Source organism: Gracilinanus agilis, chromosome 3 (genome assembly GCF_016433145.1).
Source record: "Gracilinanus agilis isolate LMUSP501 chromosome 3, AgileGrace, whole genome shotgun sequence".
NCBI classification, from domain to species: Eukaryota; Metazoa; Chordata; class Mammalia; order Didelphimorphia; family Didelphidae; genus Gracilinanus; species Gracilinanus agilis.
Genome location: NC_058132.1, coordinates 490,402,264 through 490,407,182, shown reverse-complemented (window position 1 = coordinate 490,407,182; position 4,919 = coordinate 490,402,264).

Here is a 4,919-nt window from a genome sequence, read left to right as displayed (position 1 = left end):
AGAAGGGATAGTGATACTTACTTGCTCCTGGAGAGCCATTGATTCCTTCTCTTCTGCTATGTGGCAATTAGGTGGCACATTGGATCTGAGGTCAGAAAGAGGCAAGTTTAAATACAGCCTCAGAAATTTACCAACTATTTGTCCCTAAGCAAGTGACTTAACTTGTCTGCCTTAGTTTCTTCATCTGTAAGATATAGATAATAACAGAACATCCCTCCTAGAGATGTGGTTAGGATAATATTTGTAAAGTGCTTTGTAAACCTTAAGGTGTGATGTAAATGCTAATTATTCTTATTCTTTTTATAATGAGGATGATGGTGTGATGGTGACATCCTTCCTCTTTAACTATATCATCACTATTCCTGTGGCTGCCTCTTCAGTTACTGATGTTGCATCTTCAGGATCATTCCTTTAATTTTCCCATTTCTACTCCAATCCATAAGTCTTGCCACTGAAAAATCTACCACTTTGACCCCAGATCATCACTAAATAAAAGGCTCCTCAAATAATCTCACAACATACTTTATTTTTTTAAACATTTACTTTCTGTCTTACTATCAATTCTAAGACAGAACACTAGTAAGGGGTAGGTAATTGGAGTTAAGTGACTTGCACAGGGTCACACAGCCAGGAAGTATCTGAGGTCAAATTTGCACCCAGGACCTCCTGTCTCTAGGTCTAGCTCTGTACCCACTGAGCCACCCAGCTGCCCCTGGTTCTATAATTACTAAAGGGCTATGACATGTTTAGGCAAAGAGTAAATGGAGTAGAGGGTAAATGGGTAAAATGGATATCAGAACTAATCACAATCTAGCCAATGAGGAGATAGAAGTATCTTTATCTAAAGTGTGTTGTGTGGGGCACAGAGAATTCATTCATCAAGGCATCTCTCTTTTGAGAATTACACTAACATTCATTTCCTATGAATCAACCAACAAATGCTCACTCACTGAACTCCTATCATATATACTCAGCTCTCCATCAAGAGCTGGGGGTCTACAGAATATAGACATCTAAAATATAGGTCTTGCCCTCACCAAGCTTGCAATGCAGTTGGAGTTGGCAAGACAAAAACACATGAAAGGAGTAACAAAAGGGTAAGAAAAGAGTAAGTACCACATTTTATAATACAAGTGCTATTAGTTCAGAAGAGATCAACAGAGGCTTTCATGGTCAGAGATTTCATAGAGGAACTGGGACAGGAAATAACTCTCAAAGTATTTGGATTCAGGTGGAAGAGAGAGAGGGAAGGTTGGGAGAAAAAAAAAACCTACTAATTTCTTCTCTGTGCCTAAAATATAGCAGGAGCTCTATAAACATGAACTGATTTCCCCTGCTTCCCTATTAAGCATTTTCAAGACTCTCATTTCCCCCTATCCTTAGTTAATGTTGCACCTCCTTATTTTAAGATATCTCATAAATTAATCTCTCTGAATTCAGTCACTTCTCAGCCATAAGGGAACTGATTATCCCATTTGTGTATTATTTAGACACTTGACTTCTCTTCCTTTCACTACAGCCTCACTTTTAATCATTTCTCTGTCTATAAATAAGGAGAGAAAGGAGAGAGAAACTCAAATCAATCCACTCCAACTTACCCATTTTCATAAAAGATATCAGAGAGATGCTACAACTAGTTGTTGCAATGAAAACATTTTTAAATGTTCTCCATATTTCTTTGTAGATGGTTACCTTTTCTCATGGACAGATTGGCCAGTCTTCATAAAACATCAACATAAGAAGTCTATTTTTCTAGGAAAGGAAAGTAGCTATCAGGGCATGTGATTATTATTTGCAATTTAAACTGAACTTAGAGAAAATCATGTAATTTTATGTAGGGGAAAGAAGGGTATATATTTTTGATAACCACAGATGCAAAGATTGTGAATTTAGTGTTTGTCACAACACTTTAAATTTTCTAAGTAATGTTTAAAATAAGAAGCCAATTTGCCTAAATTGACAAGGAAGAATCAGCAAATAGCATTGTAAGATAGTTAAAAGGAGAACTAATGAGTACCTGGTATGCTTATTTTTTAGCTTAAGCATGTATCATGAGAAAAAAAACCAAATACTTTTTTCTCTAGAATGGATGAATTTTTATAAGTATTTATTAAGCAGCATTTATTAAAATTCATGTATTATATACCAAGTGGTAGATTAAGTGCTGAGGATAGAAAAAAAGCAAGATAGTCTTTGCTCTCAAAGAGTTCAAAGTCTAATTAAGGGAGACAACATGAGAGAGAGAGAGAGAGAGAGAGAGAGAGAGAGAGAGAGAGAGAGAGAGAGAGAGAGAGGATGTATAGATGGATGGATGGATGGATGGATGGATGGATAACTGGATGGATAGATAGATAGATAGATAGATAGATAGATAGATAGATAGATAATCTATTAAGCACCCTGTAGTGTGAGACAGTATAATAAGCAATGAAGTTAAAAGTACAAGACAAGCAAGACAGTGCTAGCCCTCAGGGTGCTTCATTTCTAATAGAAGACGATAACGTTTAAAGAAAGAGGATAGGAGATGGTGATGAAGGGTACCCAAGATGGGGCAAGGTGATTGATTGGGGAAGAAGTACAGAGAGTGAAGTGAAACTTTGCTGGGACCCCTCCTGAAAGGGTACTCTGGGAGGGTAGTGACCAATTAAAAGAGGGGAATGTCAAGGTGAAGGTTTATGAAGGGGACGGAGTGGGGTATAGAGAAGGAAGCTAAAAAGAATCCTAAGAAGAATGTTCAAATATAAGGAGGAAGGAAAGGTGTGGGGCAGATGGCAAGGTCCACGGATCCCATCATTAAAGCAGATGAAAGTGTCTGGTCTGTGTTTCATTACCCTGTTAGGAAACCTGTATGAGTATACTCCCATAGGAGAAAATTGAACCTAGAATAATATTAATCAAGAGATAAAAGGCACACCAACCACCTAGCTTAATGTTTCTTAGTTTGTCCAGAACTCAAGTGATGTTAATTATTCATTGTCTACATAATAATCACACTATTAATGAGTGCTTTTCAAAATTCAGAATTTTCAAATTAATGCTTTATCTGGCATATTCAAGAATTTTTAAAGGCTTAGAAAATGTTAAATTGTCTATAATTTTATTTTATTGTTCCTCCAATTATGTGTAAAAACGGTTTCCAACATTTTCCAAAGACTTGAATTTGCTCCTTCCTTCCCCGTATTGAGATGGTAAGAATCTCATATAGATTTTATATGTGCAGTCATGTAAAACAAAATTTTTTAATTATCACAGTACTTTAAAAATCAGTTCTATATTGCTGTGATTGGATAGCAAGGTGGTGCAGTGGATAAAACGTTGGACCTGGAACCAGGAAGATTCATCTTCCTAAATTCAAATCCAGCCTCAGACACTTACTAGCTATGTGACCCTGGGCAAGTCACTTAACTCTGTTTGCCTCAGTTTCCTCATCTGTTAAAAATAAGAAGAAAGCAGCAAATCACTCTAGTTTCTTTGCCAAGAAAACTCATTTGACACATAGCAGGTGCTTAATACATGGTTGCTCAGTCAATGCATAGCATAGAAATGTTTTTTCTGCCAAAAAAGGTAAAAGGAAATTAAGTGTTGATTCATTCTTTCCCAATGTAATTCACTAAAAGAATGACAGAATTTGTCATGCTTAGTAGACTACAAAGGTAATCAAAGGCTTAAGACTGAGATGTGGGAAACAGGAGAAGGAAAAGGAACAAGGACAATGAAGAAAGATTAGTCTAAAAGGGAAAAGAATCTGGGTGTTTCAGTTTTACATGGGCCAAAGGATACAGCCCTTATAAATCAGAGGTGTTTAGTGGTATTGAATATTGCACAGAAATCAAAGTAAATGAACTTTATGGGAATACTAGATTTTAGGATTAAGCCATTGAAACAGGTAGGTCATTCATTGGCTTTGGAGTCAGAAAGTCCTGAGTTCAAATCCTGTCTCAGACACTTTCTAGCTATGTGACCCTAATCAAATATTAAGCCTCAAGTTTCTTCAACTTCTTCAAATGGGAATAATAGCAGTATCTACTTTCCAGGATTGTTGTGAAGATAAGATGATATAATACTTATGAAGTACTTTGTAAACCTTAGCATACTATATAAATAATAGTTTTTATTATCATTATTTAGAGACTAGCTCCCCAAAACACTAAGATTATATGCTACTGAATCCTATTTTTTTCCAGAAATAACCAAGTATTTCACAGGCTGCCTGATTGATATTTGTATTTGCATCATAATTAAAATAGATATTTTAAACATCCTTCCTTTTTAATATAACTTACAAAGTCACTTATTATGTCTATAGTTTTATTTGCTCTGGGTTCATAAATAGCATTGGCCGGATTTATTTAATACCTTCCTACTTATAGAGTTCTCTTTACATGTCAAGTTTTCATAGCTATTGTGAAAATTCAGAAACTGATATGTTTAATTATCCAAAATCTTTGTTTTTTTCTCCTTTGTCTTGCTGCTCCCTTTTCTCTATCCAATTAATGCTTCTAGCAGAAAGTGGGCTGAGTCACTGAGAAGAGGTAAACTTAACCAGTAAATTTGGCTCTGTACTGGTGATAATAATAGCAAGTCTAAGATTAAAAAGAAAAACCTAATGGAAATTCCTAGAAACAGAACTTTGTCAAAGCTCCCTAAAATAATAAATTCAAAAATCTCAGCCCACAATAATTTAAATCTGAGACAGCTAAAAGGTAAACTCTGTCTCTAGTTCTCAAGTGAGTCCTTGTCCTAAGTGTAAGTATAATTTGGGATGAAAATAAAATAATCCTTGACCAGTTTCTAAAATCTGAGGAAGGGAGGAAGGAAGGAAAGGAAGGAAGGAAGAAAGGAAAGAAGGAAGGAAGGAAGGAAGGAAGGAAGGAAGGAAAGAAGGAAAGAGGGAAGGGAGGAAGGAAGAAAGGTAGGAA